The sequence below is a fragment of the Aquila chrysaetos genome, chromosome 20 (assembly GCF_900496995.4).
Source record: "Aquila chrysaetos chrysaetos chromosome 20, bAquChr1.4, whole genome shotgun sequence".
NCBI classification, from domain to species: Eukaryota; Metazoa; Chordata; class Aves; order Accipitriformes; family Accipitridae; genus Aquila; species Aquila chrysaetos.
The window spans coordinates 1,324,120-1,338,785 of record NC_044023.1 but is presented as its reverse complement, the minus strand read 5'-3'; the positions used below and the strand labels follow the sequence as shown (position 1 = coordinate 1,338,785).

The 14,666-nt window shown below is 37.3% G+C and overlaps 1 long non-coding RNA gene across 1 annotated transcript; it reads left to right on the top strand.

Moving 5' to 3' along the window:
* The first annotated feature begins 9,482 nt into the window (after window positions 1-9,482).
* LOC121232477 lies at window positions 9,483-13,983 on the top strand. The gene is made up of 3 exons (XR_005930971.1): window positions 9,483-9,597; window positions 12,073-12,206; window positions 13,617-13,983. It is a non-coding gene; the product is annotated as an uncharacterized LOC121232477 (long non-coding RNA).
* The last annotated feature ends 683 nt before the right edge of the window (window positions 13,984-14,666 follow it).

The following is a 14,666-nucleotide window of genomic DNA, read 5'->3' as shown; positions in this document are numbered from 1 at the left end:
AAAAAAAAAAAAAAGAAAGAAAAAGAAAACAGATTTGTCTAGACTGGGAAAAGGGAATATAAGTGGGGTTAGAAGGTGCCTCAGCTGATGAGCTAAATAACATCTATTTAAATAGCACATACACTAGCAACAAAGATGGTCCTATTGGTGAGTACTTCCCTTGCTCCCAGTGAGTAGTAAGTAAGGCTGACTGTGACTTCTGACAGTTTTTTAAGACCTTGCCTAATTTATGTTCTAGGCGGTATTGAAAATATGTGAGTTAAGTTTTGTGAACTGACCGATTTTAAAGTCCTACCTACTTTTCTGCCAGTTCTTCATGCAGAATAGGAACCCAGCAACTTCCATGAAATGGTTCCACTATTTTGTCCCACTTTGATCTGGGGCTTAATGCAGGTGAGGTGTCAAGTGGCTGGAAGACAGGTCATTCCTAGTGAAAATACATATCCTATCTGTATCCTATGTCTTACTTGCCTCATTTTGATTATCTACACATAGAAGCACTCCTTTATGTCACAGGACAGCTCTTATAAAGGGTCTTATGAGATCTGCTTCTGTCTTGTAAAGGGAATCTGGAGCACACATGCCAGCCAAAGACATAACGTGAGGATATGCTTGCTTGATAGCTCAAATCAGCTGCAGAAACACCACAGCTGCCTGCACCTGGCTCCATGTTCCAGGATCTCCCAGGTGAAGGCCTGAGGCCTGGTCTGTCTGGCTGCTCTCCCCAGGCACAAAGCAGCAACGGAGAAAGACAGCAGAAGGAAGCACACATATTTTTGACTGCGAGTCCTCATTTCACTGTTGGCTAGTCTTAAATTTTCATGACTAACCCTGTGTTAGCAGTTTATGTTTTTGCCATTTATTTCACATAAGGTGAAAGCATATTTTTGTTAGCCAACTAATTCTGTGTTTCTGGAAATCCTGCTTCCATTATTAGCAACCTGACTGCTTTTTACAAACTATGAATACCAAGTGAGTATAACAATGTATTTTCCTTGTGGTGAAGACAGCATTTAAAGTACAGAACAGCTATTAAAGGCAGTAAAAAATGCAATTTTTATGTTTTTCAATTTTTATTATGGTAGACAGGTAGTTTCATGTTAGAGATAAGCCTATCTGTAAGTGAAATAATTACTCTTTAATTAAGATAATTATAAAAACAGGAATGTAAATACTCAAGGTATAGTATGCCTCAACATTTTTTCTTTCACTTTATCCACAAACTTATCTTGCATACCTAAACCCTGTTTTTACTTGATGATTACAACAGCATATGCTCAAAACTGAAAACAGAGTAAGCAATTAAACTGTATGTAGACTGTTAGGTTTAATAGCTGAGAAAGACTTTTTGTTGTCATTTTCCTCATTTCTTCAACATTTAACTTTTTAGCTCATTTTCTAAGGAACTAGTGGGATTTTCCCACCAATCTATGATACTGAAATTATTTCCAGACAGATTTGTTCAAGGGGCAATACTTTCAAAGTTCCTTCAGGTTTCATAAAAATATCTGGTCAAATGTAAGAGACTTTACTAGTATTGGAAAAGGCAGTAGCAGAGGGTGAATGACCCAGCTGCAGGAAAAGTTTTGTATTTTGAGACCACAGAAAGTCCAGCCATGAACCAGTGATCAGGGGCCAATCAAACTGTATTAGGTCTGCTGCTGGCAGAGTTGATAATTTGTTTCATCTATTCTGATGTCATATCAAAATATGAATTTCTTGTGTGTCTTCTTAATATATAAATCCAGTGATTTGACTAGCAAACACAAAATGCAACAGCAAATTCATCATTCTATTCTGATGAAGGAAAAATTAAGAGAATAACCAACTCTTTACAGTGAGAGAGCCCATTATTTCTAGGCTAGTTCCTGTATCTAGTCCTATACAGTAATGAACAAAAGTTATTACAGACTGATGGCAGTTTTGTGATTTTTTTTTTAATTAATAAAAAAGGGAGGCATGCATATGGAATTAATGTTATAGGGGAATACTTCTTATGCCCAACTACTGCCTAGTAAATCTGTGTGCCTTTGTTTCCCCTACTTCTTGTCTCTCTATGGAAAGTTCTTTCTCTGATGTTTCTGTGTTGCAAAGCGGCCCATGTTGTTCCTCTTTGAGTCTCACAGTGCTGTTCCCTTTTAATAATAGTGATTTTTCTAACTGGGTCAGTTGTTTAATTTTCTTTGGTCCCCTTTATTCAGATGTATATGACATTGCAGAATCTGACATGGAGGATCAATCCCATGAGTCCAAAAAGCAACTTTTCTGGCACAGTTGCTGAGATGCTGTAGGAAAGCATTTCCAAATACTTGGAAGCTGTATTGCACATTCATAATGTTCTATTATCACAGTTTGTTGTCTCTATGATCTGCCTGTGCTTGTTTTAGACAAATATAGTAGTAGTGTGGGAGTTGCATGCTCTAGTGCCAGAATCTCTATTATGCACAATGGGTGTAGGAAATCCCTGTATCTCCTGTGCAAATGTGGCACTGTAAATGAAAGCTCTTTGGCCCTAAGAAAAATAAAACATGTTAAAGACATACACAGAAGGAAAAAAAAAAGGCAAAAGCAGCACACCTGGATTACTTTTCAGAGTGTCAGTGTCAATACATATTGCTGCACATTACCTATTATGGAACAGTAGTTGCTGTTTGCTGCTATGCTGATCTACATGAATCTGAATATCTTCTTGATTTTGTAAGACAGCAAATGAATCTGGAAAGGATGCCGAGTACCCTCAATGCCCATTGAAAAGGGGGACTATATCAAATTAGGGGAAGATAAGAGCACTAAATACCTTAAAAATCCAAAGTTATCTGATGGCTTGTTTGAACTGGGAAACTCAAAGTTAAGTCATGTTCAAAGTGTAAATTCCATGAGCAGAATTGGCACATGTACAGAATTAACACCTTTTTACTACTGAAACAGAGAATCAACGGGGCATTTGTTGCACTTTAGCAAGTGTAAAAAATATATTCAAACCCACTAATTCAGTTTAATGCAGCTTACTTCTCTGTGTGTCCTCTAGGAGCTCAGTTCCACTGGGAAGACCACTAAAGTCTTGTGAAATGGAGGTGCCAACTTCTAGTTCTGCCTTTGCTTTGTGCAGAGCTCAGAGAATGACTCAAGTCTCCTGGACAATCACTTGACCTCTATGTCTCATTTTAGCATAGAACAGTAATTTTGGCCACTTCACATAGGTTAGAGATTGTAGCTGCTGATACCTGCAAATATTTGAAGTGTATTTGATTGATGATACAATAACCCAGTGAAAAATTGTAATGTCCTTTCTTGGAAAAAATATCAGTTCAAATCCAGCACACAGTGTGATAGGTCTATCTGTACAAAAACTTCAGAAACTGGTACATGGCCATCCTGAGTGCTGTCTGTCCAACATCACTTGGGACATGATTAAAATCAGTAAAGACTTCCCTTGACTTCAGGGGTATTTGGATGAGGCTTTAGGATTACATTAACTCTTTTGGTTATTGATATGTTGGTTTATTGGAAAATTTTAAAATTAAAAAAAGTTTGTTTAGAAAACCATTCTAGTACTATGTTTTGTCGTTACCAAAATGAGGAAGTATTCCGTATCTCCAGAGGGTCTGACTTGAAGAAGTTTCCAGTCTAATTACTGCTTTGCTGAGGGTAGGATGTTCTTGAACAAGTTATGATGATGAATTCATACTCATTCTCTGAGGCTTCTGGAGGCTTTTAAATTACTAATTTAATAATAAAGATGATCAGAGGCCCTTTCATTAGAACAGTCTTTGTTTAGACTCCACACTAAGCAAACTGTTCATCAGAGCAAACTGGTCATCCTAACCTTTGTAAAGAGAAAGAAAGAAATGTTAGTTTTACTTAATTCACAATGATCCCCAATGGTCCATTATTTGAGTTTGTCAGTTATTTATATTTAACTCTTACTGTCAAAGAATTGCTATCTTTTAAATGGGAAGCATGTGGACTATAATTATAACCCAGCAGAATTTTGAAAGTGTAATTTCCGACTGACCAGGTAGCTTCATAGCCTGTCTAAAGAAGCCTGATCTCAGCTGTGATCTTGACGCTGAACAACAGAACTTCTGAAGCTGCCCCTTAAAAACTGCCATCCAGAAATACGGTCTCAAAGTTCAATAATTTGAATTGTACAGCGTCTTTAATTGTTTTGCCAAATCATATTGTACTACAGAACATACTGTTTTCTATTTTAAAGATGAGTTAGTTTATGAATGTAATCTGTTATAATTTCATCTGCTTATTAAAAATAGCTACTTAAGTTCCCTTAGTTGCAGCAAAAAGTTTGAAAATTTGAAAATGAATCCACAGTCCTCAAGATTCAATATCCCAAAGGCAAATAGTAATCTATATATGTGTTTATATATACCTATATTTATATATAAAGAGAGAGAGATCTCTTTTAAGCCTATCTGATGAGGTTTTGGGGATTGACTCATGACTTTTGAAAGTGTGAGGGGTTGGCAATACCGCAAAAACAGCAAATTAATCATATCTGTTGAAAAGAATTTTTAGGTTTATAGCTAGGACAGTGCAAATACTTGTTAGTGCTTTACTTTGTTGTGAAATGGCAGGTTCATTTTCTCATGAGATCATGAGTGTTAAAATTTTCTGTTGCCATTGTCTTCAGTTTAAGTTGAGTTGGTATAGGATGCCATGCATAATCATATGGCATATCAGTCTGGCCCAGAAGATAACACGTCACCACTGTATGTCAGTACTCTATCAGCATGCTGCTAGCTGAGATTTGGTCTCTGACATTCATTAAATACCATGACTTGTTAGTACGTGCCCAAGGTATGAATGAAGGAAGGGGGAATCTTTTCCAGATCAAGATAATCCTCTCAAATTCCAGTGACAGAATTCTTGAAAACCAAGTGCTGTTGCAAAAATAAAACATAATCTTTTTCTGGAAACCCTTTTTTTTTAAAAAAAAAAAAAGGGCAGGGGTGGAAGAGAGAACAGACTGTAAAATTTAAATCAGAGGAGAGAATCTGAATACAATTTTGAACAATATCAATTATGCAGTGTCCTAACCTGTATATCCCAGACTTTTACAGAAGAATGGGTCATATATAAAAGCAGACAGCCAATTCAAAACAAGTCCAAGTTGGCAGTGACAGAGAATTTTTATGTTTCAAAGGAAGTTTAGTGAGTTCTCTAAGGAAGGTCATTCTGGATGCTGTTTGCAGATCACAGATGTCCTAATATAACCATTACTATTATTACTAAAAGGCCTTTTTACTGACACTGTTAACAAAGCAGCCAAGTGGAGAATGATTCCTGAGGAGTGACTGGTGGCTTCTGCAGTGTGGCACTTGCAGTTCAGTGTCAGGACAGCGGAAACTCAGCTTGGTAAACTTTACCTCTCCTGGTGTCCTTGATGTCCCTTCTGAGGGTAAAAGCCAAAAAAGCTTCACATTTCAAGGCTCTTATTACACCTTCCAAAGAATGGGCATATTTTTTGTGAGGTAGCCGTTGTTTTCCCCTCAATGCTCTAAATCTATAAGCTGATGGCTCAGTAAGGTATTGTGCCCATGGCACCCTTCTTGATATTTTTAGGGCTTGTTAAAGAAGTAGTCTCTGAAAAGTAACACCTCAATCCTTTTTAAAACTACTTTAGTATTTACACTTCACTACATTATGAGCCTTTTATTTAATGAAACAAAACAAATAGTCCATGTTAGACACCTGCTAAGCTGGACATTAGTATTATTACCACGGTTCGTTCTTCTCTGGAGAGTTTTATACATCTTGTGTTCCATGCAATTGACTCTGTCACAGTGCAGCCACCTTAACCCTTTGCTGCAGGTTCACTTTCAGTTCAACAGGATAATTGATCAGCAAGGGTACAGCAGGCAGGTGGGAATAGTCTGGAATTTGCCTGAAAGGAAAAAGGATTAAAGAAACCTGGGTGCATATGTTGGACTGTAGCTCCTTTCCTGTTTGTAACTTTGTGGTGGTGATGTGATTGGTATCTAATTGCTGGAGGGTTACCTTTAAACAAAAAACCAAAACAGCCCAGTAACTCACTTTCTAACAATCTGGTTGGGATAATTTATTTTACTTCAACTGAATGTCTCTCCAGGTGTTGGTGGTAAATGTACATAATGTCCTGTTTCTTGGTCAGTTTTTGCTTATGCTTCTACTTCTTCCAACTTTTATCTGGAATTGATCCTGCAATATATGGCACAGTTTTATGGTCCTTCACTGCATCTTCTTCACAGTAAATAACAAGAATGCTAATCAGGATGTTTCCCAATGCGTGTCTGAAATAGATTACATTTACCATTTGTTATTGATCACAGTGTTTACCAAATGTATCTCATCTAATGGTGATTCTGTGACATAGACTCTTGGATTATATTCCCTGAGGAGTCCTGGTTCCCTTTGTGAAGGCGTGCAAGTTGTTTTCCTCCATATGCCTCAATTTTCTTGTTTGTAAATTGGGATTCCATATGGGTCTCCTTTTATAAAGCTGTTATTCCACTGTTGTCAGCAATAGTAATATCCAGCAGAATAAAATATTGATTGCTAATTTCTATCAAATCTCTCCATATTGTATTTGTGGGGTAATGCATTTGCCTTTGTATCTTTTGCAATAGCATAGGAGATGAGAGCCAGATCATGCCCTACACGGGCAAAAATTGCATGGGCCAGGAAACTTTGGGAGTTGATAAATCCAAGGAAATGCTTTGAATTTCCTTATCAGAGGAGTGGCATTGCCTTTGTCTCTCTGTACAGGGTGTGGCCCTGCTAATCTCTGAGTGCCTCAAATCCTGGAGGGAAAATACATGAATTACAGGTATTGCAGGAGGGACGTGAGATTTAGGCAGAATTCAGGTCCTCATTCTCCACTTTGTTACTCCGCTTTTGTGCCAGTATTGACTCCAATAATGGTGCGTCGGCACTGTAATGCTGATATAATTGTTTCCTTTCTGACTGCTGCTCCAGCTTTCAGTTTCAGTGGCAGTACAGCTGGCAGCCAGTGACAGCTAGCTCCAAGCACCACCACTCAGTGGGGGGGGGGAACAAGGAATTAATGCCAAGAGGCAAACGTTGATTAATGTACTTGAGAATTAATCCATTTTTTTATGCCTGGTTGGGAAATGATTCAAATTATATCCCTTGTAGGTTGCATATTTAGTAATATGATAGGAAATACATGGAATGTAAAACAAAATTTAGGAATATAAGTAATAAGTAAATTGACATGTTCTGCAACCTTTATGTAATCCCCTAAATACCATATGGATTAACAGTTCACAAGTTACATTCAAATGTTATAGAAGTTGTGGATGTAGTAGTGTGCAGTTTAATGAGATGTGATATAGTGTTTGTGTGCTAAATTGGAATGCAAAAAAATACACTGGCTGAATTAAGCTATCCTCACACGTTTTATGTACATAAGGCAGAGGTGGCCAAATTACAGATAGCAAGTTGCAGTTTAGCACGCCCCAGCCCTCTCTCATCTGATCTTATCTGATGTGTCAGGAGGTGACAGGCTACATCAGGCCATACAGAGGTCAGGGCCTCACAAGAAGTCTCATAAGGTGGAGGAAAGGATAGGGACACACAAGTCGTTTATCAGGGGTGAGGGGAAGCAGGCTGCAGCTGGGGTATTTGCCTGTTGAAGTAGAGGGTGATCATAGACACAGATCACAGGTAAAGGCTACAAGTTTAATGATGTTCAGGCCATAGAGCCCATGGAGGATGAGACCCTGGTGTACGTATGCCTTGCAGGATGTGGACAAGCCTGACTGGAGAAGCAGAAAATACAGAAACCTGGGCTGGGATCTTGGCTTGGAGAGAGATTGGAGTCTTGGACAGGAGAGCAGGAGGTAGAGTGCATAGGACTGGGCCACACAAAGGTGGCTCCAGACCACATTAAAGTTCTGGAAAAGGACTGGTAATTTTATCTTTTCCTCTAGCGTTTTCCCCCTACACTGATAGGGGAAAATAATAAGAGAAATCCCACTTTTGCTAAAAGGCAGGAACTGATTCTAAATGTAGTTTCAGACTCTGCATGCGTTGGGATCTATAGTTTTGTGCGTCTTGGGGATGAAAGGCTATGACTGGTTGAAGGGGTAGAACTGGAAAACCATTGATCTCCCCATGCCCTTTCAAAACTCCAGAGATTGCATTAGTATGTGACCACAAAGAAAAGAATAAGTATGAAGTTCCTAGTGGAACAATACTCACAAAATGGTTTAGCTACCCTGGGCTTTTGTGAAAGTCTTTTGTGACCTGAGGCAAGCTCAAGATCCCTTTTATGTAAGCAGTGTCCAGTCAAGTCCTACCTGACCCTGTTGGAATTAATGCAAAAGTGATTAAAAGTCTCCATTGTTCATCTTTCTGTCTCTCCCACCATACTGCTGAGTACATTTCCATCTCTCTGGAGTAATTAGCCTTGAATTTTGTTGTTTTAAAATACCCTTTTGTTCATTTTTTGTAAAAAAATAATTATTGGGAATTCTTTTACTGTTTCAGTGTGTCACGCATTACTCTAGTAAATAACTTTAAAAAATCAAATATTGATTTATATGTTTGGCTTCCCTTTGTTCTATACAAGAGCAATGATTTCACTTAGCTATTATGATGGATAAAACTTCAGAGATAATTAAATACATTAAATCCCTAAGGGAAGACTTACTTCAGGTCTGAACTATTCAGACTTAAAAGCATTTGGAAAGTGTTAAACCCACTATCATTTCAATATTGTGACTTTAAAAAAATCAACAAAACCTCACTGAACAGATACAGTGCAAGTAACTGTTATTTGTTAAAGGCATTTTCCTTTATTCTAACAAAAAAATCGCTAGACCAAGGCCATTTCTTTGACTAATTGTATGTTTTATGCAACCTTTTAATATAACCACGTTAGTTGAATAAGAAGTCTGACTTAAGATACTTTTAAAAATTATGCACAACTGTGGCCAGGTGCTAAGAGTCTTGTTTATTCATATCATTGGCATTGCCAGATTGATGCTGCTGTGCTAAGACTAGTAAAGTCTGTTCATGTGCCTTTTTTTCCCCTGCCTGAAACCAGCCTTTCCCTTTTCAAATACAAGCTTAATTAACATGGGCAAGAACAGAAAAATTGTTTAAAATTGCCGTCTTACTGGAACATAACAAGTTAATACTTCAAGACTTGTTAGATATTCAGGATTATTCCTTTGACAGCAGTATATTTAGTACACAAATGCTGAGAGCAGCGCATATCTCCTGCATCTTCTACATTTGTTCTGGATGGACTTGGGACTTGCTGATCATATTAATGCAATTGTCACCTAGTTGTCACCCAAGCTAGTCAGGAGATATTGAACCAAGCAGTCCTAACTAGGAAACCCTAGAAAATCATTAACTGAAATTATTTGTGCTGTGAGTTATGTTTAAGTCAAAATACTATTTTTCTACATTTCTTCTTATGTAAAAATGTGTTTTTTCAACTTTTGCAGAAAAGCTGAAGTTGGAATAAGGAACAAAGCATCAAATTACCTGAAAAAGCAATATTAACATTCCACGTCAAAATCTAAGTCATCTTAAAAACTGTTATGCATCAAAACTGAAATAAAGGAGGTGAGAATGTATCTATCCATGAGAGGTGCAAATGTCTTCCCTCAATCAGGCATTGTTGCCATGCAGTAGTGCCATATCCTGAGGCTCCCTGTTGGATTAGAGACCATGACAGCAGAGCCATATCAAGCAATGAGTGACTTTTTGCTCAATTTCTCCAGTCCGTGTTGATCAAGACTAAGGGGTTTATCTAGAAAGCCCAATTCTGCCTTCAGGCTGGAATAGTAAGCTGCCATAGCAGCTGGTGCAGGCTGTATGTGTTTGTAGGGACAGAGTTTGGCCACGAGTTTCTTAGATGAGATGAATCCAAGCTTTCCAAATGTATTATTGCTGGTTTTGCATCTGACCAAATATAGGGAGTATCAGGGGTGGGGAGTGTTATGCTGTCCTTAAATTTTTTGGCTAAGGTACAGCTGTGAACAGAAAGATTAGACCCTAAAATAAACAAAATAGGATTGTCAAAGCTTTTTTTTTTTTTTTTACAAGAAAAGCAAGTGTTCATGCTGACTAGATTGATCCAGGAGGACCCAACCTATTTTATCTTGCTTTTGACAACAGATCTTGACAACCATTGGTCTGAGACAACCATTAACCATTTTAAAGCAACCCTTCAAATCACTGTTTGCTTAGTTGTAATTATGGTACAGTGCCATACAGTGCCAGCAGCCAAGGCAATCTTTACCTAGAGGATGTCAGCAACCCTAGCCAGCAGGGTAAGACGTTATGATTCTGTAAAAAGAATATGTGAATCAGAAGATTTATTAGCTAGAGAATGAATTCAGTAGATGATAATGTGGGAGACTTGGCATCTCTGTTTTGCCTGCTTTATGAATAAAATTCAGTATTTGTAAGTGTAATGAAAAAAAGAAACCTTTTTAATATTAAAAGGGTTAATTCTTAACTCATTTCTCTTTCACAGACAAGACATATTTTCTGTAAGTCATAAATAACACATTTTAATAAACTGAGACTTTGATTACTTCATGTGGTCCAGCTTGCATTGTAATTTTGCAGAGACTATTTGACACTGTTCCAACATCCAGTTTCTGTTGTGCATATTAAAAGATCTACATATTTCAGATGTGTACAGGTCTTCATGGTCTACTAGTGAACAGTGTTATTACTGAAAATATATTTGACCTTCTAGCAAAATAATTGACTTTTAACAGAAAGTGATTTTATTTTTTTTAAAAAACTTCATTGTTTTCATGATTTACCTTTAATTTATGTTCCTGTACTATACAGTCATTTTTCTCAAACTGCACTAATTTTATAGTTCAAACAAGGCTTCCATTTCACCCTTGAGCCAGGATCCCTGATTTTTCTTTCAACTGGGAGTGCACAAGCCAAATTTTTGGAATCGGTTCAAGGTCAAATTCAGTTCCTTGGAGTTTTGTCTTGAATGTGAACTTCAACAAGGAATGAGAAAGTGTTACTTTTTCTTGGTGACAAACACTAGCCAATATGTTGGTGGTGGCATTAAAAGAGTAAGAGGACTAATGCTGGCATTTGCTACATTGCTGGAAGAAGCTTTACTTTAACTGTTCCTAGGGACTAGAAACTAATTCAAGCAGCATCTATTTTGTCCTCTTTTAATTTACTTTTATTGATTATATCACTGGAACACCCATTTGGTAGAGAACATTTTTATGTTATCACAGGTGGTTCCCCCCCAGTCCCCAGAAAAAGGAATAAGGAATTAATATACTTACAATGACTTCAGCAGGTGCATGTTGAATTACTTGAAATTTTGTGTTTATGTCTATATTGGAAAAAAATGTGTCTTATGTACTTGGAAAACTGCTTATCTCTATCTAATTAGGAGTACAAGAAATATTGGCTATAAAATATTATGTGTAATTAAGTAAACTGTTCTAGAAGGTCAAAACTATCCAGTACTGCATACAAGTCAGAATTACTTTAAGGCTTGGCAGGGGCATACAATCTCTTTGCTTTCAGTCCAATGGGTGAGGGTCAAAAATCACTGACCTCTGACAAGTGCTCACTTAAATGAGTTAGTGCTTCCAGTCTACTTCCTTACCAAACATGTCTACATAGTATGAACCAGTATCACAAATCGTCCTGAATGGATCTTTTGCCAGCAATTCTGGAGAACAGAAAGGCTTATTGTGACAGGTTTTTCATAAATATAGGAGTTTTCATAACAGAAATTTTAATGTTTTCACTCACTTTAGGGGAACCTTTCATTAGCTAGCTGTAAACGTGCAAAAATGTAGAAGGCAACTATTTACTAAACTTTAGTTTCTACAGTAAGCTGTTTGGGCAGCCCAGAGCAATAGATGAGACCTTGCCCCATGTTTCAGCAGAATGAGCAGAAGAGAACTTATTCCAGAAAGCATGAATTGTTTTCTCTGTTCACAACAAAATATTATGAACTTTTCTCCATATGTCTAATATTTCACTATCTTTTCATTAAACCAGATGACATGAAGACACTTTGCGTTTCTGTCATTGTAGGTTTCTTGTAGCACTGGACAGTTTTCACATGGGTGACCTGCTCTCCCTCCCTTGAAAATTATTTTGCTGTATGAAGAAGTAGCATGATCGACTTTGTTTTCTACAGCATATCTACTAGTTGCTGCAGCCACCAGGTAAGCAGCTGTTCAGAACACATATGATACAACTGTGCCACTATTTTGACAGTGAAGTTCTGAAGTCCTGCAAAGGTCCTCATTAAAAACCATCCATTGCTGCTGAGATTGTAGCCATGCTTTCCTGTCTGTGGAATTCCTTTGTTCAGATCTGACACTTCATCTTTAACCTTGATTATTTATGGTTTACCTGATTTTGGCTGAGCTGAGTTCAGGTCTGAGCAATTTTCAAGCGACTTTGTACATGATGAACACTTCACTAAACTTGCTACCAATGCCTTTGATCAATGTTCTCTTATAAAACTAATTATTCAAAACAAAACAGCCTACTGATGTAGTTCTTAGCTCGCTTTTGAACTGCCAGACTGGTGGATAGTGTATATTTTCTAATTGTAAATGATAATGGTATTTATTGCTCCTTATTATTGCTTTTACTGAATGGTCTGCTGTAATTTGGGGCTTTTCTATTAACTTACCCAGATGTATTACTCACTTGTGCAGTGTCAATGAAATAGCTCCTGCACAGCAGCATAAATGGATATAGAGACTGCTGAAGAATTTCCTATGAAAAAAGAATAGGCCATTCATACAAGCAACATACAAAAGAGCAGTCCAAGGATGAGAATCATTTCAGTGTGGTTGCAGGAGTTACAGTAAAGCATTCTTAGCTTCAGGGAAGAAAGGTGTTTGAAGGAAGAATTTAAATGAAAAGTCAGAAATCATCTGAGGCTTCAAGACTGGGGATGTTGTCTCTGGGATGAGTAGTAGGATAGAGGAAGAAGTGAAGACAAGAATAGGAAGAGACTGTAAAAAGAAAGTTATGGAGAGAAGATCAGTGTAGAGGAAGTAAGCCTTGAGCCACAAATCACTTGAGGCTGTGAGACTAACCATGTACTTTATTTTTTTCTTTTTCAGCTGTTGAATAGAAGCTGATTTTGTATCAAGCTTTGTATTTTTATAAAGAGATCAGTTACTTCTTGTTTAAGTTCCATCAGAAGTTTATTGTCACACTTCAGTCTTCCCAAATCACGGCACAGAACCAGAGCAGGTAGAATAATGCAAAGCACCTTAAAGCTTCTTTTTGAGCCTGTGTGAACTACCCATAACACTGCCCACAGTAATATGTTATAGCTGAGACTTTGTGATATACTTCATTTAAATTTTCATTTTTCTTGTGAACTGCTGTCTCTGTTAATCAGAAAAAAAGAAATGCCAGAAAAGAGAGTTGCCAGAAAAGAAATCTTCTTACCATCTTTCAAGTTCTACACGACATACTATTTTTTATTCTTTACTGGTCATGTGGAAAGACCTATTCTTCCTGAGGCTTCCTTATTGTTCTGTGTTTGAGGATTATCCTTTTATAGGCATTTCCTACTCAGAGTTAATTTTGGCCATTGTGTATTCCCTCAGGTTATTGTCTGCTGTAATTGGTGCTCCTATTGATTTCACTGGAGTCAGAAATCCAAATGTTGAAGACGTACTCCAAGGTTTGAGCAGTAAATATTACCATTTGACATTTTTAATAATTTTGTCCATGTTGTGACTTAGTTGAAAAAGGCAATGATTGTGATTACTTTGCATTTGAGTTGTGTTAAAAACCTGTAATATCTGTCTTTATGTAACTTGTGTAAAAGTATTTCCAAGAGGCTTCCAATTTTACAATAGAAAATAATTAATTGAGCTACTTTGGCCTATCATGCCCCAGTATGATTTCTTCTGTTGTCCAAAACGGCAGCATTGACCTTTGTGTATACTTCCTTTAGTAATGCAAGCTTCTTAATGTAAAATGTACACAAACCCTGGCTGGACTGATGAAATTATTTAGTGTTTGCACATGACTATGTCCATAAAAACACGAGGAGTCATGTATGAGTCCCTCCTTAAAAAAAAAAAAAAAAAAAAAGGTTGGTTTAGGCTTGTATGAAATGACTAACTAGACTTCTGATACTAGAAGGTACAGCCTTCCATATCTAACAAGACACCTTGCTAGACAAGGTTTTAATCTAGTGGTTCTTTAGGTTCTGCTGGGTCTTTTGTCCCTTCTTCAGTAAGCTCATGAGACAAATCTGACTGGGAAAGCATGGAAAGGACATCAACTGGAAACTTTCCTATGGGACTGAAGCCAAATATAGTAGGAGAACACAGTGGTTCATGCATTTGTCAGTAAAGACTGACATGTGCATCCGAGAATGGAGTTTGTGTACATTCTTTGGGGAGTGCCAAATTGTGATGCTTGGTAAAATCCAACTACAGATTTTATGAGACTGTAACTGGGCCTTTAATATCTACTTCTTCATGGATTTGCTTGTTTCTTTGTTTTTTCCAGGAGTACGTAAAAGCCTATTACAAAATACTACCAAGCCTGTTTCCTCTTGCTATTGCAAAATGCTCTTAAAAAAGAATAGTACTCTCATTTGTACTTCATCCAAATGCAGACACCTCGTTACTGTTCAGATCTAA